General features: G+C 42.2%; 1 protein-coding gene across 2 annotated transcripts in view; it reads right to left on the bottom strand.

Moving 5' to 3' along the window:
* DYNLL2 (dynein light chain LC8-type 2) overlaps positions 1-23,757 on the bottom strand; it is a 96,217-nt gene that overhangs the window by 18,974 nt on the left and 53,486 nt on the right. Inside the window, exon 1 of one of the 2 annotated variants that reach the window (XM_070735328.1) lies at positions 6,042-6,569. The exons of the other annotated variant lie outside the window; for it this stretch is intronic. The gene's annotated coding sequence lies outside the window, so the exon portion shown is untranslated. Of the gene's footprint in view, positions 1-6,041; positions 6,570-23,757 lie in introns of those variants that run through there. 2 annotated transcript variants of the gene reach the window in all.

Genomic DNA, 23,757 nt, shown 5'->3' with positions numbered 1-23,757 from the left:
ATCTCAGCGAACATTTGAAAACTATTGGAATTGACAAAATCTCCATCTGTCAATTGCAAAAGGCCGCTTTACTGGGATCGGCAAACATAATTCGCCGCTACATCACGCAGTCCTAGGTGCTTGGGAAGCGCCCGACTGATGATGAAATACGAAATCCAGCATAGTGATCTCGTTTGCTGTGTTGTACTGACATAATAATAATAATAATGATAATAATAATAATAATAATAATAATAATAATAATAATAATAATAATAGGAGCAAGTGAACATGAAACAACACGGTGGCGAGGGCAAGTGGATCTAACTGATCTAAGTGGAGCCCTGACCTAATTGGCTAAGAGAAACCAGGATCGGGCCTGCAATTCTCCTAGTGCAGAGGTAGGCAAAGTTGGCTCTTCTATGACCTGTAGACTTCAACTCCCAGAATTCCTGTGCCAGTCATGCCAGTTCAAGAATTCTGGGACTTGAAGTCCACATGTCATAGAAGAGCCAACTTTGCCTACCCCTGTCTTAGTGAAAACTACAAATATGCAAAACGAATTGTCAAGGACTGGGAGCACACAGTAGCATTTCTCCATTCTGTGTAATGCAGAGCATCTCTTGAAAGCAAGTCTCAGCAACCTTTTAATCCCCTGTTACAAAGTCACTTGGCACTCTGGGACTATCCAGGAATGGCCTGTTTCCATGTTTTTAGCACCACCCACCCAAGGCTACATACCCTTTCTGTCTGTTGCAATGGAAGCCAGCATTCTGAGAATGAGAGACCCTTTGTGGAAGCTCATTCTAAGCAAATTTCACATTTCCAACAAGGACTCCTCCCAAAAGGGTCTGAAGACACAAAATAGAGCTATTCAAGAGGAGGGCCCATCACATCAATAGCCATCCAAGGTTCTAATTCTCCAAAAATGTTGATTATTTGATTTCAAGGTTGAATTTTTGCATCTGCACATCATAAAATGAGCTGCTATGCAAGCATCAAGAGACGGTACATTCACTGCAAGCCTTCCACTGAATGGCATTTTTATGGGGTTTTTTTAATAGCTATTTTTTTCAGTAGACATTGTTTGGCCTCATTTTTCAGCTTCTATTTTCACCAGTAGGCACAACGGAGGCTTTCTCACAGGAAAGGCTTACTAAAGAAAGGGGAAAAAAGCACTCCATAATACATAATAATAGTACAAGTGCACTAGAGTGCCTTCCATCCCCTGTCCTATTGATCTCCTATATCTCCTATTCCTTTCTTCTGTTTCCTATATCTCTTCTTCTATTCTTTCATTGATATGTTCTATGACTATATCTTCTTTTCTATTATTTCTTAAATATATTTTACTATGAGTATCTCCTTTATAACCTTCATCATGTATTTTACTATGTGTATATAGATATATACCCACTAAAACCCTCATTGTGTATTGGACTAACTAACTAACTAACTAACTAACTAACTAAATAAATATTCCATCCTTCTGAGGTGGGTAAAATGAGGACCTGGATTGTGGGGGCAATAGGCTGGCTCTGTTAAAAAGTGCTATTGCTAACATATTGTAAGCTGCCCTGAGTCTAAGAAGAAGGGCGGCATAAAAAAATCAAATAAATAAAATAAATAAATAAATAAAATAAAATAAATAAATAAAATAAATAAATGAGCACCTTTAACCATATTACGGGAAATTCCCAATATATTACAGTAGAGGTCTTGAAACTTGGCAACTTTTGGACTTTTGGACTTCCAACTACCAGAATTCTGGGAGTCGAAGTCCACAAGTTTTAAAGTCGCCAAGTTTGGGGATCCCCCAATACTACAGTATTTCAATAATAGACATCCCTTGACTTACAACCTGCTTGTTTGGCAGCTGAAGTTGCAACAGCACTGAAATTAACTTACAGCCAGTCCTCACACTTATGACCATTCATTCATTCATTCAACTTCTGTGCCTCCAAGCGACTCAGGGCGGCGCACAACATAATGAACACAATATGTATGAAGAAATCTAATTATCATTTAAAAAAGAATTATTCATAAAATCGTAAAAAGTCCCCATATGCAGTCATTCCCATTCATTCAATCCAATCATCCACAACATTGGCTGGAGACAATCTCGTCTCTCACGACCGCCGGCAGAGGTAGATCTTCAGAGCTTAACGAAAGACCAGGAGGGAGGGTGCAGTACATATCTCCAGGAGGAGTTTGTTCCAGAGGGTCGGGGCCGCCACAGAGAAGGCTCTTCCCCTTCTCAGCAACCCCCTCCCCCCCACATGTGCTCTGCAACTGGCATATATTTACTGTGGTTGCCGCATCCCTGGATGATATGATCCCTATTTGGGACCTTCCTTACTTCCTTGCCAGCTTCCAACAAGACAAATCAGTGAGCCACTTCCCTTATCAACTGCATGATTGACTTAACTGAAGGTTCCTTTAAAAAAAAAGGGGTGACAAGTCAAAAAATCCATCATGACTCACTTAACTATCAGCTCACGTAATAGCAGCAGAAATTGTGACTGTACCTTAAGGAGTACCTGTCATCCTCAGGTTCTCACTGGCTAGTTCAACAAGCACATCTGAAGGTAGCAGGTGTTCTCCCCAGTGCCAGACAGGAGTTTACCAGTTATAAATGGGGAGTAATTATCCACCACCAGGTGCATTCCAACATACATTCTACCTCCAGCCTTCAACTGTTACTCTTTGGGGGAAAATAAGCATTATATTGGGATATTTCAGCTCGAAATCAGGTTGGACAAGCACTTCCCTATTCTGCGATACCCACATAAATCTATCCATCAATATTCGCTACTATGACTTTAAAGCACGATCAAGTTATCTATCTAAGCCAGGGGTTCCCAATTTTTTTCTTGCCATGCTCCACACCTAAGCATCTCCAAATCCTGATGTCCTCCCCCAGACATAAGATTCTCACTATTCAAAAAGTGAACTCCTAACTCATGGCCGAATTGTGTCAAATGGTATGCATGTGAGTTGATTGGATAGTTGAGTTTTGGGTTTTTAAACTGGGGTTTTATAGTTTTAGACTTCTATGTTTGACTTTATTTATTTATTTATTCGTTTTTTATGCCGCCCTTCTCCTTAGACTTCTTTTTTTATTGTATTTGCACCTTTTTATATTATTGTAAGCCGCTCTGAGTCCTTCGGGATTGGGTGGCACAGAAGTCAAATCAAAAATTCATGTATAAAATTTAATAAAAATTATTTTTTAAAAAGTCGAATCAAACAGATGAATCCTAAAGGGCCATTAACCTGGTTTAAAAAAAGGCTCCAATTGCCCCCCATCAAAAATCAAATTGCCCTCTTCTGGGGCATGGGCTTCACATTGTAAGCCGCCCGAGTCTTCGGAGAGGGGCGGCATATTAAATAAATAAATGAATGAATGAATAAATAAATAGGCAACCACTGATTTAAGCTCATCAGTGATCTAAAACTGGACCAGGAGAGAAATTTAATTGGGGAGGGGGATTTCCATCTGCTTCCATGATTATACCACCAAAATCAGACAGGATGCAAACATCACAATGAGGGTTTTAACAGGTAAAACTTCCATGTGATTTATTTAATTTATTTTAATTCAACTTGCATGCTGCCCGACTCCTAAGGGAATCTGGGCGGCTTTGGATGCGCTTAAAATGTGGATTTTGATTCCCAGGATCCACACCCAGTAGCCGACCCCTAAAGCAGAAGGCAGCGGAAGCGTGCAAAACCCAAAGCGCCCCAAGACGGGAGAAGGCTGACACAGCACAATAATATGTGCAGTCACTGCCATCCTTGCAAAAGAGAAACAGAGGAAAGAGGACAACCAGGATTGCTTCGGACTCCCACTACCAAAAGAGGGTGAAGATAAAATTGGCTGTTATTGGACAAGAAGGTCACCAGGATCCCCTCCAAACCCTAGGGAAGAAACCTTTCTCCATTATAGTCCTAATTATAACCACAAGCGCTATTTAAAAGGTGATGTATTCCTATAAGGAAAAGTGTCTTCTCCTAGCCTGCAGGTGGAAGTAAAAGTTACTTGCAGAGAGGTCCATCCATGTATTCTGGTGCAGGTTGCAGTCACTCATTTTTAAAAGGGAGGGGGACTTTCCCCACCCTTTAAGAAAACCCAGACACTTATGGGGGCTGCAAAAAGGAAGTTCCCCCCACTTGCAGCTTTTTTTTTTTGGAGGGGGAGGAGATGTATTTGATGTATTTCCAATGCCCCCCTCCTTTAAAAAAAAAACCCAGTCCAAGAGAAACTCCACCTGCAGGCTGGGAGAAGACAATTCTAGCTGATGATAAAACCTCAGCCCAAAAAGGGGGGGGAGGCAATCCCCCCTCCCATTTCAAAGCCACCGGACTCTAGAAAAATCCAGCTGCTTGGCTTCCTCACTCAAGTGTCCACGGGGATAAAGGCATTGGATTGCAAAGGAGAAAACAAGGTTAAAAAAGCCTGCAAGCAGAAACTGCCAACCCTCATACAGCCACACATACACACCATCATTTCAGGTCATGTTACTATACCTTTTCCCACATGACAAGGCAATTTCTTGAGACCACCTCTATGAATTCTCTCTCTCTCTCTTTTTTCAATCTGCCCTTTGAGATTATAAAAAGCAAGGCAGAATCAACCTTCCTCCTTGCAAGAAGCCCCTGCTACATTTTCAGCCCCCACCCCCCCAAAAAGTCCCAAAGCTGAATTGTTTAAACCCCCCCCCCAAAAAAAAAGGCTAAGATTTTTTCCAACAGGACACAAGAAGGTTGGAGGAAGCCCAGGAGAATGCAGATCGGAATGGACAGGGTTCCAATTTTTTTGCATGGGTTTCAGAGTTTTATTTTAATTGCTTTTAAACAGTTGTATAGGTCTTTTTTAATATTATCTGGCTGTTATATTTTGGTTAGCAATCTGCCCAGTCCCTAGGGAGTTGGGCAGCACAGAAATCAAATATTATTAATAATAATACTATTAATAATAATGATAATCATCATCATCATAATCATATCAGTGGTACCCCATCCATTCACACACACCCGTTTTTCCTCTGCAGGGGGGGTTGTGAATGGTTGGGTACCACTGATGTGATTGATGATGATGATGATTATTGTCAGTAAAGTAGGGGAATTTCCCCCTATAACAAACCACTAAGAAAGTCACAGACTTCGGGGCCAAGGTGGGTCTTCATCTGACAGGTAGATTAAGACTTAACAGGCGTCTTCAAATGACAGGTGGGGAATCCAAGCATCAAAGCCGGGAGAGTTGCAGAGGGGTGTTGAATGTCCATATAGCAGGACTCGCAGGCTCCCCCCCCAAAAAAGCCCCAAGTAGAGCGCCTACTACTACCCCAATCCTGCAGAGAACCCCCCACCAAAGCGCAACGACAACCATATAAACCCCAGGTAAGGCCAAGTGGGTGGGAGCAGCAGCACCCCCCTGGGAAAGGGCGGGCGTTGGCTTGCCCGTGGGTGGGGGGGTCCATTTCTCAACAACCCCAAGTTACGGGGGCTTTGGGGGAGGGAAAGCGGGGGAGGGGGGCACGCGAGGGGCGTGGACCAAAACAAAACGCGCGCAAAGCAAGGGAGCGCAGTTAAGGGAAAAATAAATAAACCCCGCCGCATCTCCGGCTCGGAGCATCCGATTCCTCCCACCTTACAAACGCTTTACTCGCGATGCAAATGATATAGAGAGATAGAGAGATAAAGAGATATACATAGATGAACGAGAGAGATAAAGATAGATAGACAGACAAAGATATACAGTAGATAGACATAGATGATAGATATATGGATAGAGATAAAGAGATAAACATAGATGATAGAGAGATAAAGATAAGATAGATGATAAATATATGGATAGGGAGCTAAAAAGATATACTGTACATAGATAGACAGACAGAGATAAAGAAAGATAGAGATGATAAAGAGATAGGCAGAAATAGATAGAGACGAGAGAGATATAGACAGACAGAGATAGATGGATGCGTAGCTGAGAGATAACGAGAGAACGCCACGCAAGGCGGCCGGGGAGTCCCCGAGTTGCGGCGCCGGCCCCCGCTTACCCTTAAACGGCGGCTCGCCTGTGGGAAACCCGCGTCAACGACGGCAGCAGCCCCTGTCCGGGCGTCCCTCTCTCTCTCTCCTCTCTGCAAACGGCGGCGAGGATCTTGTGCCAAGGCGCCCTAGCGCCTCTCTCTCTCCAAGCGGCCCCACCGGCTTCTCTTCGGCCCGGGGTGGCAAAGGGGAGCAACGCAGCGGCCGGCCAGCCGAGCCCCAGAGCGTGGCGTCTCTCGCTTGCAAACCGCGCTGGCTGGCGGCGAGTGGAAGAAGGGAGGGATGGGAGGGCAAACTTGCAGCGTCGACGCCCTCTGCTCCTCTCCTTTTCCCCCAGTGAGCCTCCTCTGGCGAGCCGCCCCGTCCGTCCCCCCCACCTCACACCCGCTTCAAGCGCTGAAATAGCCGTCCCACCCCTTGCAGTGGCTCAGCCGCGCCGCGCCGCCATTGGTTGCCGCAAAGCCTCGTCCTACGCCGGCCTCGCATTCTCCGCTCGCTCTTCTCGGCCTACATCTTGTTTCGTCCCATAATGCCACGGGGAGATTGCAGAACCAATGGGGAGGGGAGGGGGGGAGGGGCGGGGTTGGGTTTTGGAGCGTGCGAGCCGGGTGGGTTTGCCTTGTGCTGGGCGAAAGCCGGGTGCGCCTTTTTCCCCCCTTCTTTTTTTGCCAGCCAAGGAAATGATGGGTGCCTCTTTAAATATTGCAGAATTTTTGCAAACTCAAAGGATCGCTTTTTAATATTTTTGGGGGGGCGCGGGAGTGGATAGATAGAGGAGAAAGGGAGACAGACAGACTGACAGACAGACAGATACTCAGAGACAGGTATATATACTGTATAGAGAGAGATGATAGACACATAGATAGATAGATAGATAGATAGATAGATAGATAGATAGATAGATAGATAGATAGATAGATAGATAGATAGATAGATAGATAGATAGATAGATAGATAGATAGATAGATAGATAGATAGATAGATAGACAGACAGACAGACAGAGACAGACAGACAGAGACAGGTATATATATATATATATAGATGATAGACATAGACAGACAGACTCAGAGACAGGTATATATATACATACATACATACATACATACATACATACATACATACATACATAGAGAGAGATGGATGATAGACAGACAGATAGATGACAGAGACAGGTATATATATATATAGAGAGATGATAGATAGATAGACAGAGGAGATAGAGTTGATTGCTATATGATAGATGAGAAAGAGATTATTGACATATTATTATTTTTATTATTATTATTAATTGGATTTGTATGTCGCCCCTCTCCGCAGACTCGGGGCGGCTAACAACAGTGGTAAAACAACATGAACAATCCAATTAATAAAAACAACTAAAAAACCCTTATTATAAAAAACCAAACATACCATGCATAACTTGTAATAGCCTAGGGGGAAAGGATAACTTAACTCCCCCATGCCTGGCGACAAAGGTGGGTCTTAAGTAATTTGCGAAAGACAAGGAGGGTGGGGGCCGTTCTAATCTCTGGGGGGTGGAGTAGATAGATAGATAGATAGATAGATAGATAGATAGATAGATAGATAGATAGATAGATAGATAGACAGACAGACAGACAGACAGACAGACAGACACTGAGACAGGTATATATATAGAGATGATAGACACATAGATACAAAGATAGATAGACAGACAGATGAGAGTTGATTGATATATGATAGATGAGAAAGATTATTGATATATGATAGACAGACAGACAGACTAGATAGACAGACAAAGAGACTAGAATTCTTTATTGGCCAAGTGTAATTGGACACACAAGGAATTTATCCTTGGTGCTTATGCTTTCAGTGTACATAAAAGAAAAGAGACAGTACATTAGTTAAGAATCAGGTGCAATCGTGAGTTTGATCCTAGGTAACAGGCAGATGCAGGGTCTCCTGCTTGGACAGAGGGTTGGACTAGATGACCTGCCGAGGTCCATTCCCAGCTCTTGTTAATCCGTTACCCTTCCTTTAAAAACGGCTTGCCTGCATCCCCCAGGCAGGATTTTGCAACAGGTTGAGAGCTTTTCTTTCCCATCCCCATTTGCATCACCAGAGGGTTAAGGGAAAAAAAGGGAAGGACCTGTTGCGTGGTTGGGGTTTCGATCCAGCGGTCGCTGCTAAGTCCCAGTGGGAGACGAGATTGCAAAATAAAATAAAATGGAATATAAAATAATAGAAACTAAGGATCCTGTACGAGTGGCTTTTTCTAATGATGATGATGATGTGATGTACGATGTAACCTCTACGGCTGTTTTATTTAGGAGCAAAAACCCAGCAAAACTCGGGAATTAAAAGCGCTGGAATTCGAACTACAGGTTGCCTAAGATTCGTAGGAAATCACAACAACCACCCGTGATTTTGATGAAGGATAAAGTGAGGCGCGTGGGAGACTGGATGGAAAAGGGTGTTTGGGCAGCTTTCTTTTTCGGCATGGAAGAAATGCGCCCTTTGCCATGTATTGGGAAATTATTACTCGGCCATTTTAAAAGTGAAATAAAGGCCTTTAAAAACTCATCTTTGATGAGGCAGACGTGGGGCCACGAAGTTTAAGATCTCCCCCCTCCGATGAATGCATTTATATGTATGCTAGAATGAATGTGGAAGATTGGTTTTAAAAATATATTTAATTTTAGATTTCTACTTGTTTTTGTACACTGCTCAAAAAAAAAGGGGGTAACACTTAAACAACAGAATATAACTCCAAGTAAATCAAACTTCTGTGATATCAAACTGTCCACTTAGGAAGCAACACTGATTGACAATCAATTTCACATGCCGTTGTGCACATTCAGCTTTGTACAGGACAAAGTATTCAATGAGAATATTTCATTCATTCATATCTAGGATGTGTTATTTGAGTGTTCCCTTTATTTTTTTGAGCAGTATACAGTGGTACCTCGACTTAAGAACGCCTCTACTTAAGAACTTTTCTAGATAAGAACCGGGTGTTCAAGATTTTTTTGCCTCTTCTTAAGAACCATTTTCTAATTAAGAACCCGAGCCTGGAAAAATTTCCCAGGAAATTTGAGAGCGGCATGAAGGCCCAGCAGTTTCCTGCCATTCTCCCTGTAATCTTGGCATCTCGGGCTTTTTCTGGGCTGCCAGAGGAGCCATTTGGTGGCGCTTAAGGAGGCTTTGGCAGTCTAGAGCGAACAAAGCATCTTCCTTTCTCTGGGCTCTTGGAGAGGAAATAAACCACTTCGCTGTGGTGACTCCCTCACGCTGCCTCCCACACGCCCAGCACGAGGTTGCCTCCCAGAGCATCTGGGTCCGGAAAAGGAGGTGCTTCGCCCTGGCCAGATCAACTTGGCTTCAGCCAAACCAAGGAGTCATCACAGTGAAGAAAAGGTGCTGGCTACAAAGCCGGTGAGCGAGAGGAGAGGGGAGCCCTTCAGCATGGGAAGGAAGAGGAAGCAGGTAGCATCAGCAGCAGCCGCCTCTTGATCAAAAGAGCAGGAAGTTCCCCTCTCTTGCCCGCCTGGGTTTCTCTCTGGTGCAGTGTATGGGAGGCAGCCTCATGCCATGTGTATGGGAGGTGCGTGCTCCTCCTCGCCGCCTCAGAGTCCCTCTTCCTTTTTTTTTTAAGCCTTAAAGTTTTGCATTTTTTTGATTCCCCTCACCTCACTTTCTTCCTTCGGCAGCGACTGTCCTTCTCTTATTCCTCCTCCTCCTCCCCAAATTCCAAGCTTTTATTTCTTTCCTAATGGTTTTGCACGCATTATTTGTTTTTATCGGTACATTGATTCCTATGGGAAAAATTGCTTCTACGTACAAACTTTTCTACTTAAGAACCTGGTCACGGAATGAATTAAGTTCTTAAGTAGAGGTACCACTGTATTTCATTTTGTTGTGAGCTGCCCTGAGTGAGGAAAAGGGTGGCATAGAAAAGGAAGGAAGGAATGAAGGAAGGAAGAAAGGAAAGAAAGAAAGAAAGAAAGAAATAGTTTACCATCTACCTGAATTTCGAAGAGAGTTTACAAGCAACAGATCAGAGAAAACAAGAACTAAATGCTTTTATGTTTAGGGGATTTTATTTATTTATTTATTTATTTATTTATTTATTTATTTATTTAATTGTCCTGAGTCAGTAAGGAAATGGGTGGCTTAGAAATCCAACTAATAAATAATAAATAAATAAACTAAACCTGAGAAAAGCCTCAACCATCTGAAAATGAAACAATCAAAACATTAGCAGAAATTAACTCTGGTACCTTTTTATTTTTTTAAAAAAAGTTCACTAAAAATCCACATTACCATATGATAGTTTATTCATCAAATTTGTATGTGAATCGTGGAGTGGCAACAAAATGTATTTCTTGGGTATCTTGCTAATGTGAAAGGTTTTAACTTTTTACCAGTTTCCAGAATCCCATGAAGAAAAAAAGAAGGGAGCTGGGCCGGACCTGCTTAAAGTTGCATCAAACATTCAGAGGAAAGAAAAAAGTTATTTATTTTTTGCTCAAGGTTCTTATTGTCTTGGGAAGTATGCTAAAAAGGTGTCTATGGGCCTGGGGGGGAAAAAAAAAGCCAAGACTTTAGATGTGATTAAACTTTTATAGCATTGATTAAATGTGGACCACATAAATAACTTCTATATTTAATGGCCCCAAGCCAATGAGTCTTAAGACTTGCGGAAGGCGAGGAGGGGGGAGGCAGTATGAATCTCCGGGGGGGGGGGACTGATTCCAGAGGGCCAAGCCCCACGCAGAGAAGGCTCTTCTCCAAGGCCCCACCAACTGACATTGTCTAGTTCAGTGATTTTCAACCTTTTTTGAGCTGCGGCACATTTTTTACATATACAAAATAATGGGGCACCTCGAGCGCGGGGGGGGGGGGTTTAAAAAAAGTTTGGACAAAAAAAATTCTCTCTGTCTGTCTCTCTCTCTCTTCCTCCCTTTCGCTCTATTTCTCTCCCTTTCTCTCTCTTCCCTTCCTTCCTCTCCATCCCTTTCTCTCCCTTCCTTCCTCTCTTTTTTGCTCTGTTTCTATCTCTCCCTACTTCCCTGCCTCTCTCTCTCTCTTGCTTTCTTTCTCTTTCTTTCTCTCTTTCTCTCTCTTGCTTTCTTTCTCTCTCTTTCTCTTTCTTTCTTTCTTTCTTTTTCTCTCTCTCTTGCTTTCTTTCTCTTTCTCTCTTGCTTTCTTTCTCTTTCTTTCTCTCTCTCTCTTGCTTTCTTTCTCTTTCTCTCTCTCTCTCTTGCTTTCTTTCTCTCTCTCTCTTGCTGAGCTTCGCGGCACACCTGACCATGCCTCACGGTACACTAGTGTGCCGCGGCACACTGGTTGAAAAACACTGGTCTAGTTGACGGGATCTGGAGAAGGCCAACTCTGTGGGACCTGACCCAGGGTGATAGATGGACAGATGGAAGTATCCTTGGGAGGCAGCACCCACAGCCACTCCGTCTTGTCGGAATTGAGTTTGAACCTGTTAGCCCCCATCCAGACCCTAACAGCCTCCAGACACCGGCACATCACTTCCACTGCTTCACTGAGTGGACACGGGGTGGAGATGTATAGCTGAGTATCATCAGCATACTGATGACAACTCACCTCGTGCCCTCGGATGATGTCACCCAGCGATTTCATGTACATATTAAACAGGAGGGGGGAGATGATCAACCCTTGAGGAACCCCACAAGGGAGGGACCTAGGAGCCAACCTAGGAGATATGGGTCCTGTTGTGGTTGGCTCTGGACCAGCTCCTGCAGCTGGGGACTTTGATGTTGATTTATGGGAATCTGCGGTTTATCAGAGACCTGTTTTGTTGCCAGATGAATCGGACAGTGAAGCTGGCTCGTAGTTAGAGGCAGATAGTCGGGGAGAGGAGACAGACAGGGAGATGGGTGCAGCCAGCCCACCAGTCAGTGCTCCAATTAGGGAATCTTCAGACTCAGAAGAAGACCCACTTGTGGATCCCCGTGTGCGCAGGCTTGTGGCACAAAGGGAACAGTTGCACAGGCATTTCAGAAGATAAGAGAGCACAGCTGTTCAAGGGGTAATTATGCTAATGAGTTCATGATAAATAAGGACGTTGAGAACATGGGCTGTGGGCGTTTATCCATTTTGGAAAGAGAATTCTGAAAGAAGATTGCAACAGCGTAGAGAGCTTGTTGTGTTCAAGGACTGTATATTTCATTGTCAAAGAGCTTTGAGGACTTTTGGCGTTTGTGCTGTGTGGATTTACAGCTGCCTTATCTACTCCTTTGTTTTGGCGCACTTCAGCATCAAAGGACTTTTGGGTGAGAGTAATTTGACTCCTCTTGGGGCTGGTGTTTCAAGACTGTTTATAAACTTGATTTATTCCTACTGGTTGTGTGTTTGAAACTTATTCTGAACTCACTGGGGGCTAATTGCCAATAGCCTGGCGTAACAGGTCCATATGCCACTTGTGGCACATGTGCCATAAATTCGCCATCATGGATGTAAACTAAATCTTAAACTAGAGCCAACAGTATGATGCAAGTGCTAAAAAAAGCAAATGCAGTGGTTAATTTTGGTGTTCAATTCTATGGGTCCCAATCCTATTGTCCATCCTTAAGATATTAAAAACCCGGTTCTTCGCCCAGGCCTTCAGCCAGAACATGGGATGAGCCCCTCCCAAAACGAAAGACCTAGAATGCGATAGTTGGCCTCGTTTATTCTAGTTTTCTCTTCTGGATGTTTGCTGTCGTTTGATTTTTCTAATTCTTTTTATGTTTCTAGCCAATTGAAAGCCAACCAGAGTCGCATTCGTGAGTTATGTGCAGCCGCAAAAATAACATAAATAAATAAAATGCAATTCCCTCTAAGTAGAGATATAGCGGTGCGTGTTGCTACAAGAAATACTGCCTTCAAAGACACACTGATAGGATTTGAGCTGTCTGAAAGGCCTCAAATTGGGTGACATTGTGGAGAAGCCCAATAAGGAGGGTGACTAGGCATGTAGCAGCAGAGAAAAAGGCAAATTTCTATAAACAGGAAAGGCATTGAAAATGAAAATGCTAGGTACTAGACACTTCTTCCTTTCTTACCCAAACACAATGAAAATATAGAAACACTGCACCATAAATCGATGAAACATAAAACCCCAAAAACCGAACTTGTACCTTCCTCAGAAAAATGCAATACAATACAATACAAATATTGTATACAGAACTAAAGAAAATAAATACACAATTCCATATACTAGACATAAATACCTAACATCAGGTCGCTCAATATTGATAGTCAACAATATGGTTGACAAACTATGTCTTTACTACTGAAACGGAATGTTTTATATGCTCTAAGCTGATTTTCTGTCTATTTTTCCTCATTTCTTTCTTATTTTCTTTGTATGTTTTGTTTGTTTTGACTGTTTTTATATGTAGAAATTTAATAAAAATTATTTTAAAAGAAAATGAAAATGCCTTTTAGCGATAACGTGTTCACCATTTCTGCAAGCAGTACTCGACTTACAACAGTTCATTTAGTGATGGTTCAAAGTTACAATCTGGTCTTTCCCAGATATGCCCATGTCGCATCAACACTCCGTAGTCTATATTGGCTGCCGATCAATTTCTGATCACAATTCAAAGTGTTGGTTATGACCTATAAAGCCCTTCATGGCATTGGACCAGAATGACATCGGGACCGCCTTCTGCCGATTAAGTCCCACAGAGTTGGCCTCCTCCGGGTCCCGTCAATAAAACAATGCTGTTTGGCGGGACCCAGGGGAAGAGCCTTCTCTGTGGCGGCCCCGACCCTCTGGAATCAACTCCCCCCAGAGATTACGACTGCCCCCACCCTCCTTGCCTTTCGCAAACTCCTAAAAACCCACCTTTGTCGCCAGGCATGGGGAAATTAATTCCCCTCAGCTGCTCCGTTTTATGTATGGTTTGTTTGGGTTGTATGATTGTTTTTAATTAAGGGTTTTAAAACTGTTTTTGCTTTTAACATTGGATTTGTATTTTCTATTATTGTTGTGAGCCGCTCCAAGTCTTCAGTGGCGGCATACAAATCTAATAAATTATATTATTATACAATGGCAATGCCAAAAAAGTGACTTATGACCCTTTTTCATGCTTACAACCGTTGCAGTTTACTTATGGTCACAGGATTTACAATGGGATGGTTAGCAAATGACTCATATACGAAGATTATCCAGAAAGTAAGGTCACAAGGCACATAGCTCTTGTGGGAAATGTTCGTGGGGGAAGTTGATATTATTTTTTTTAAAAAAATAATTTTTATTAGTTTTTCCAAATTTTAAAAACAACATTTCAATACTTTAGTATAGATCTATGCCTGATTTCTTAGGTTTGTTACATTTCTTATATCACTTCCAAGTCTGCAGAAAGGGGCGTCATACAAGTCTAATAAATAATAATAATGTACATATGTTACGTTGCATGCTTTTATTTATTTATTTATTAAATTTCTATGCTGCCCCTCTCCGCAGACTCGGGGCGGCTCACAGCAGCAATAGAAAACAATGTACAATACAAATCTAATATTACAAAATTAAAAACCCATAATTTAAAAAACATGCACACAACATACCATACATAAACTATATAGGCCTGGCGAAGATGTCTCCGTTCCCCCATGCCTGATGGCAGAGGTGGGTTTTAAGAAGTTTACGAAAGGCAAGGAGGGTGGGGGCAATCCTAATCTCCGGGGGGAGCTGGTTCCAGAGGGTCGGGGCTGCCACACAGAAGGCTCTTCCCCTGGGTCCCGCCAGACGACATTGTTTAGTCGACGGGACCCGGAGAAGGCCAACTCTGTGGGACCTGAATGGTCGCTGGGATTCGTGCAGCAGAAGGCGGTCCCGGAGATATATATATATATATATATTCCATTTAGTATATTTATTTATTTATTTATTACTTAGATTTGTATGCCGCCCCTCTCCGAAGACTCGGGGCGGCTCACAACATGTGGAAACAAATCATAAATAATCTGACAAATTTAAAATATTTAAAGATTTAAAAAAGACCCCATATACTAACAGACGTACACACAAGCATACCATATATAAATTAAACATGCCCAGGGGGAGATGTTTCAGTTCCCCCATGCCTGATGGCAAAGGTGGGTTTTAAGGAGTTTACGGAAGGCAGGAAGAGTAGGGGCAGTTCTAATCTCCGGGGGGAGTTGGTTCCAGAGAGCCGGTGCTGCCACAGAGAAGGCTCTTCCCCTGGGGCCCGCCAACCGACATTGTTTAGTTGACAGGACCCGGAGAAGGCCCACTCTGTGGGACCTAATCGGTCGCTGGGATTCGTGCGGCAGGAGGCGGTCTCGGAGATATTCTGGTCCAATGCCATGAAGGGCTTTAAAGGTCATAACCAACACTTTGAATTGTGACCGGAAACTGATCGGCAGCCAATGCAGACTGCGGAGTGATGGTGAAACATGGGCATACCTAGGTAAGCCCATGACTGCTCTCGCAGCTGCATTCTGCACGATCTGAAGTTTCCGAACACTTTTCAGAGGTAGCCCCATGTAGAGAGCATTACAGTAGTCGAACCTCGAGGTGATGAGGGCATGAGTGACTGTGAGCAATGAGTCCCGGTCCAGATAGAGCCGCAACTGGTGCACCAGGCGAACCTGGGCAAACGCCCCCCTCGCCACAGCTGAGAGATGGTTTTATAATGTGAGCTGTGGATCGAGGAGGATGCCCAAGTTGCGGACCCTCTCTGAGGGGGGCAATGATTCCCCCCCCAGGGTGATGGACGGACAGATGGGATTGTCCTTGGGAGGCAGAACCCACAGCCACTCCGTCTTATCCGGGTTGAGCTTGAGTCTGTTATATCCTTTCACATTTTATTCCTATCTTTGCCTTCATTACCAATCCAGTCGTACCACTTGTTCCAAATCTCATAATACTCTGAATTACTAGTTGGGGAAATTAATATTACTATTGTGTAGCTAGAAGCCAGAGAAGTGAACGAGCAATGCCAATAGTCAGTAGATTATCGACTGGCATTGTGGTGAAGGTGAGAGATGAGCGTCCTCATTCCGTTTCCCTCCAATTGCAAAGTGCACGCTGTAATGCGCTACCTGAATGCTAAGGGCAAGAACTGTGATGGGTGCCCAAGATGCCTACTGAAGCGCACAAAATCGACGGAGTCAGTGCCGCCCAAGAATTTCTCGACTCTTTCGAGATTGAAGGCGAGGCTTTTCTCAACTGTAGAGTGACAAGAGATGAAACTTGGGCTTATCACCATACTCCAGAGGGCAAACGTCAATCAATGCAGTGGCGCCATACCCATTCTCCTTCAGCCAAAAAATACACTGCTCAAAAAAAATAAAGGGAACACTTAAACAACACAATATAACTCAAGTAAATCAAACTTCTGTGAAATCAAACTGTCCACTTAGGAAACAACACTGATTGACAATCAATTTCACATGCTGTTGTGCCCATTCAACTTTGTACAGAACAAAGTATTGAATGGGAATATTTCATTCATTCAGATCTAGGATGTGTTATTTGAGTGTTCCCTTTATTTTTTTGAGCAGTGTATAAAACTCAGCAACCGGCGAGAAAAATCTTGGGCACCCATCGCAGCAGAGTTCATGCCCTTAGCATTCAGGTAGTATATTACAATGTGCAGTTTGCACTTGGAGTAAAACGGAATGAGGATGTTTATCTCTAACCTTCCCCGCAACGCCAGTCGATGATCTATTGACCACTGGCATCGCTCGTTCTCTTCCGCTGGCTTCCCACTATACAATAATAATACCAACTTCCTCTGAAAACATTCCCCATGAAAGCTACATGCCTTGTAACCTTACTTTCTGGATAACCTTCATATATAATTATCCACCCCAAGTCTCCGGAGATGGGTGGCATATAAATCCAATAAATATAATATTATTATAATATAATATAATATAATATAATATAATATAATACAGTAATACCTCATGATACGAACTTAATTGGTGCAAGGAGGAGGTTCGTAAGACGAAAGGTTCGTAAGACGAAACATTGTTTCCCATAGGAAACAATGTAAAGTCAATTAATCCGTGCAACCAAAAAAACCCCCGCAAAAAAACGGCTTTCGGCGACTGCTGGAAAGCCACGCGACTGTTTTAAAAGGTGACAGCCGGCCTGGGGGGCTTCCCAGCACCCCCCCGAAGGTTTGGGGGGGTGCTGGCAAGCCCCCCAGGCTGGCTGCGACCTTTTAAAACACCCGCGCCGCTTCCCGGCTGTCTCCTGAAGCCGAATGCTAAAGCCGAACTTCCGCGTTCGGCTTCGGGAGACAGCTGCGAAGCGGCGCGGCTGTTTTAAAAGGTCGCAGCCGGCCTGGGGGGCTTCCCAGCAACCTCCCGAACCGAACCCGGGGTTCAGCAAAATTTTGCCTCTTCTTACGAACTTTGTTCAAGTTATGAACCGGCGTTCGGGAGGCTTCTGGGAAGCCCCGCCGCCCGGCTGTTACCTTTTAAAACAGCTGCGCGGCTTCCCAGCAGTCTCCGAACACCGGTTCGTAACTCGAAAAAAGTTTGTAAGAAGAGGCAAAATTTTTCTGAACCCCGGGTTCGTATCACGAGTTGTTCGTAAGACGAGGGGTTCGTATCTTGAGGTACCACTGTATAGTATAGTATAGTATAGTATAGTATAGTATAGTATAGTATAGTATAGTATAGTATAGTATAGTATAGTATAGTATAATATTGTTGTTGCTGTTGTTTTGTTGTTGTTGTTTTATTATTTATTAGACTTGTATGCTGCCCTCCTCCGAAGACTCGGGGCGGCTCACAAAATAAATACAAAAACAATATCTATACAAATCTAATTACAGTGATCCCTCGTTTTTCGCGGGGGATGCGTTCCAAGACCACCCGTGAAAACCGAATTTCCGTGAAGTAGAGGAAAGATATTTTTAATATATTTAACGAGTGTTTGGACTTTTAAAACCCACCCTTTGCATTAAACAGTCATTCTATAATGTTTCTCAGCTGGAACTACATGAGATATCCTACCAGTTTCTTTAATAGAGTACAGTAATACTGTAGGAGAATGATATGAATTTTTAATGGATTTAAAGGATTTAAGCCCCCTTTGAAAACCCATGAAGTAGCGAATTTGCAAAAGGTGAAGTGTGAAGTAGCGAGGGATTACCGTAGTTAAAACTATCATCTAAGATCCCACTACATTAAAAAGCAGTCAATTAACTCAGTCACATTCACACATAACATTTAATGGTCATGGAGTGGGGGGGGGCATAGTCTATCTGTCCCATGCCTGGCGACCTAGGTGGATCTTAAGACTCTTGCGAAAGGTGACGGGGGTGGGGGCAATGCGAATCTCTGGAGGGAATATATATATACACTTGGACTTCAACTCCCACAATTCCCCAGCCAGCAAATGCTGGCTGGGGAATTCTGGGAGTTGAAGTCCAGATATCTTCAAGTTGCCAAGGTTGGGAAACACTGTTATATATTATGTATTTTTATTTATATATATATTTATATATATATATATATATATATATATATATATATATATATATATATATATATAAAACCAAACGCTTAGCTGACCATGAGCACTTAAAAACTGAATTGAACAAACTCAAAGATGTACTAATTTCTAATGGATTCAAAGAGAAAACAATAACAAACCTAATCAATAAAGAGACACCCCCCAAAAAACAAGATCAAGAACAGGACAATGGCACCACCATCCTTCCTTACATCAAAGGCACCACGGATAAAATTAGTAAAATCCTGCACAAACATAACATCAAAACCTCATTTTGCACTAACCAAAAAATATCTAATATCCTAAGGAGCCCCAAAGATAAAATCCAATTGGAATACCAAGGAATCTATGAAATCCCTTGCAAAACATGTGCAGCCACATACATTGGACAAACTAACCGAAGAGTGAGCCAACGCATAGCAGAACATGTGAATGCAGTCAAAAAACAAGAAAAGACCTCCTCCCTTGTCCAGCACATTAAAAAAACAGGGCACGAAATTGACTTTAAAAAAACTAAATTACTCCACAATACAGAGAATTTATATAAAAGAATCTCTCTAGAAGCTATCGAAATTGAAAGGAGACCCCTTTGTTTAAATAAAAGAGATGATACCTCCCGCCTGCCAGAGATTTGGAAACCAGCCTTAAACAAAATAAACACTTCATAATAATCAACATGTCAATCCTTCTAATTATTATGATTTTAGAATTTTATATTTGGAAATCAGCCTTAAACAAAAAACTTCATAAAATCTTCATGTCATTCCTTCTAACAACAATGATTACACCAACCAATCAGATCACTGAAGCATAGTCACCCAATCTATTTGCTACATTCAAAGCAAATCTCCACCCCCACACTACATACTAGAAAGAAATGTCAGTTTGCTAATATTCCATTTACAACAACACAAAGATTGGAACTCCAGCCTGAAGATGGTGAATGTGATTTCACCGAAACGTCGCATAGACATGCAAAACATTACACAGGGCAAAACCCGAACTCAGAACAATCTACATATATATATATATATAAAAATACATAATACTGTATATAACAGTGTTTCCCAACCATGGCAACTTGAAGATATCTGGACTTCAACTCCCAGAATTCCCCAGCCAGCATTTGCTGGCTGGGGAATTGTGGGAGTTGAAGTCCAAGTGTATTCAAGTTGCCAAGGTTGGGAAACACTGATATATAATATATATATAATATAATATATAATATAATATAACCGTGTTATTAAGTTAACAACTGCAGTGATTCACTTAACCACCGGAGCACAAAAGGACGTAAAATGGGGCAAAATTCATTTAACTGTCTCGTTTAGCAACAGAAATCTTGGTCTTATTTGTGGTGTAAGTCAACGGCTATCTTAATACAAAGCTCTGTTTTCTCTTACACTGCTGGAAGCCAACAATTATTTGGTCTACTTTAAATCTTTCTATGAATTATACATAAACCATTGGCAAATGTACCCTTCTGTTACCAGATCTTCTCTTCATTTTATTGTACATTGCCCTTGACAAAATTATTTTATATTTTCCTTGGCAAAATTCTCATCTATCACGATAAGTTAGCCATTTGTGTTAACTTATTATTTCTATTCTATAAAATGTTTCTTGTGCTAACAACCACAAAGGTGTTTTGGGACACAACCTAGTTTTATATCCAGTGGTGGGTTCCTAACGGTGTGGTCTGGTGCACCACTCCAGTAGCGGCCTGCCAATTGCAGAATTCTGGCGCGACAGCTCCAGTTTTTGTCTGGTCCATGCACACTGCCATCTTTTAAAAATAATTTTCCACGATTTTTGTCTATGAGCATGCGCAGAAGCAAAATTGTCCCTCTGTGCATGCACAGAAGCAAAATCACGCTGGGTCAAGGGCAATGTACAATAAAATGAAGAGAAGATCTGGTAACAGAAGGGTACATTTGCCAATGGTTTATGTATAATTCATAGAAAGATTTAAAGTAGATACACACAAACACGAAACGGTAAGGAACTCACCCCTGTTTACAGTGTTCCCTCGATTTTCGCGGGTTCGAACTTCGCAAAAAGCCTATACCACGGTTTTTCAAAAAATATTAATTAAAAAAATAGTTTGCGGGTTTTTTCCTATACCACGGTTTTTCCCACCCAATGACGTCATATGTCATCGCCAAACTAATAATTTTGGCAAAAAAATAACAAAAAAAATAATTATTGTTAATAAATAATTATATTTATAAATATCAGGATCACTAAGTGTCTTATTCAATGGTGAGCACCAGTAATAATGATGAGTAAATGGTTGTTAAGGGAATGGGAAATGGTAATTTAGGGGTTTAAAGTGTTAAGGGATGGCTTGTGATACTGTCCATAGCCAAAAATGGTGTATTTACTTCCGCATCTCTACTTCACGGAAATTTGACTTTCGCGGGCGGTCTCGGAACGTATCCCCCGCGGAAATCGAGGGAACACTGTATATCTACAGGTAATCTTCAACTTATGACCAGAACTGGGCCCAAAATTTCCATGGCTGGTGATTGTGGGGGGACTGCCTATAAGGTTCTAGAAAGCAGTATTTTCGATATTAAGCAAAAATCAAGAACACGGGAGCATAACCTCAAAGCGACAGATGGGAAGTTCAAAAATCATGTTAGAAAAAAATGACTTCACAGAAAGAGTAACAGGACCTTGGAACCAACTTCCAAGCAGAGATAGTAAGTCGATTATCAGAAGCTAAGTTTAAAATGCCTGGGATGATAATCACATGTCCATCATAATCCAAATTTAAAAGGGAAAAACCCCTCAAAGGTCAGACTTGATGGATCACTGGGTCTTTTGGGAATTCTGAGAATTGAAGTCCCAGTTCATCAGAAGCCTGATAAATTGGGAGGAAAAACCTGAGAGTCTTGTAATATTTTTCCTTTTACAATCATTGGCAGGCTGTAAAACAAGGAAAAATTTTAGGCTTCTGTCAGCCAACATTGAAGACTGTTGATCAGTGGCTGGCTTGTCAGCATGTGTCATAAACTCTGCTGTCACAGCAATTTCTCTTTGGCTGATTCAAATGTTAATTATTACAGCAATTCGTGTTTTCTGTTTCTCTGCCTGTGATGGAAAATCAAGAGCCTGGATTTGCCAATCTCTTATGAAGACATATTCCTCAATTTACAACAGTTTCATTCAGTGACTATTCAAAGTTATTAAAGCATTGAAAAAAGTGACTCACGGACCAAGCAATTTCAGCTCCAGTTGATGTGATTAAGAAGGACGGGACTTTTAGTAGACAATAAGATTAACCCACCATCAGTACTGGGCAGCCAAAAGTTTTACTGCCACACTGTGGGTGTGACCTATTTTGTAGGTGTGGCTTAATGGTCATGTGACTGGGTAGGAATGACTTGCTGGCCATGTGACCAGGTGGGAGTGACTTGAATGATCATCATCATTCAAGTGAACTGTTAAGTCCTTGACTTAGAAACTTAGCAGAGTTGCTCGCTGGGGTGACAATTTGCTTCGTGTTTCCTGCGCTCCCCTTCCTGGGTTGCCCATCCCGCCTCAAGCTGGGTAGCTAGGCGAATGGGTACTGCCAGAAGCATAAATGCTGCCAGGGCTTGCACCTCAGGCGGGAAGTGGCTGCGGGAGGCTGGAGGGGAGCCGGACAGGAGAGAGGGAAGCTCCTCCGAGGCCAGGGAGGAGGGAAGAGGAAAGCATAGAAACCATAGTTCCCTCTAAGCTGAGCAGTGAGCAATCGCTCACTTAAAAATCATCATCAACTCAGAGTTTTCCAAACCTGCCCAGAAGCCAGGAGGGAAAGAGTGAGAGGGAAGGAGAGAGAGAGGAAGAGAGAGAAACAGATAGAAAAAGAGGAAGGAAAAGAGAAAGAAAAAGAATGGGAGTAAGGAAGAGAGAAAGAAAATCAAAATCTAGTTTGAAACTAGCTCAACTATTTAAGTGGCATTTTGATATTGATAGAGTTGCCCTATTATGAGCTCCCTGTTATAGACACACAGTGCAGTATTTTATTTTGAAATTCTCTGAGGCAAAACAGGGTGGGTTTTAAAAAATTATTTATTTATTTATTTATTATTTCTGTGCCGCCCAGTCCCAAAGGGACTGCCGCTCAGACACTATACTTTTCTGCCCACCCCAAAAAAAAATTAGAGGGAACACTGATAGAAACATAGAAGATTGAAGCAGAAAAAGACCTCATGATCCATCTAGTCTGCCCTTATACTATTTCCTGTATTTTATCTTAGGATGGATATATGTTTATCCCAGGCATGTTTAAATTCAGTTACTGTGGATTTACCAACCACGTCTGCTGGAAGTTTGTTCCAAGGATCTACTACTCTTTCAGTAAAATAATATTTTCTCATGTTGCTTTTGATCTTTCCCCCAACTAACTTCAGATTGTGTCCCCTTGTTCTTGTGTTCACTTTCCTATTAAAAACACTTCCCTCCTGGACCTTATTTAACCCTTTAATGTATTTAAATGTTTCGATCATGTCCCTTTTCCTTCTGTCCTCCAGACTATACAGATTGAGTTCATTAAGTCTTTCCTGATATGTTTTATGCTTAAGACCTTCCACCATTCTTGTAGCCCGTCTTTGGACCCGTTCAATTTTGTCAATATCTTTTTGTAGGTGAGGTCTCCAGAACTGAACACAGTATTCCAAATGTGGTCTCACCAGCACTCTACATAGCAGGATCATAATCTCCCTCTTCCTGCTTCTTATACCTCTAGCTATGCAGCCAAGCATCCTACTTGCTTTCCCTACCGCCTGACTGCACTGTTCACCCATTTTGAGACTGTCAGAAATCACTACCCCTAAATTCTTCTCTTCTGAAGTTTTTGCTAACACAGAACTGCCAATACAATACTCAGATTGAGGATTCCTTTCCCCCAAGTGCATTATTTTACATTTGGAAACATTAAACTGCAGTTTCCATTGCTTTGACCATTTATCTAGTAAAGCTAAATCTTTTACTATATTACAGACGCCTCCAGGAATATCAACCCTATTGCACACTTTAGAGTCATCGGCAAATAGGCAAACCTTCCCCTATGTCACTCACAAACATATTAAAAAGAATAGGACCCAGAACAGACCCAGAAAAAAGCGAAGAGCGCAGACGCAGCAGCAGGGGAAAAAAGGAGAGCTGACCGAGTCTTCGGAGAGGGGCGGCATACAAATCTAAATAATAAATAAATAAAATAAATAAATAATCCAGGAAG

This window comes from Erythrolamprus reginae, chromosome 1 (genome assembly GCF_031021105.1).
Source record: "Erythrolamprus reginae isolate rEryReg1 chromosome 1, rEryReg1.hap1, whole genome shotgun sequence".
NCBI classification, from domain to species: Eukaryota; Metazoa; Chordata; class Lepidosauria; order Squamata; family Dipsadidae; genus Erythrolamprus; species Erythrolamprus reginae.
Note: the sequence above shows the minus strand (reverse complement) of the source record. Positions and strands in the feature narration are given on the sequence as shown.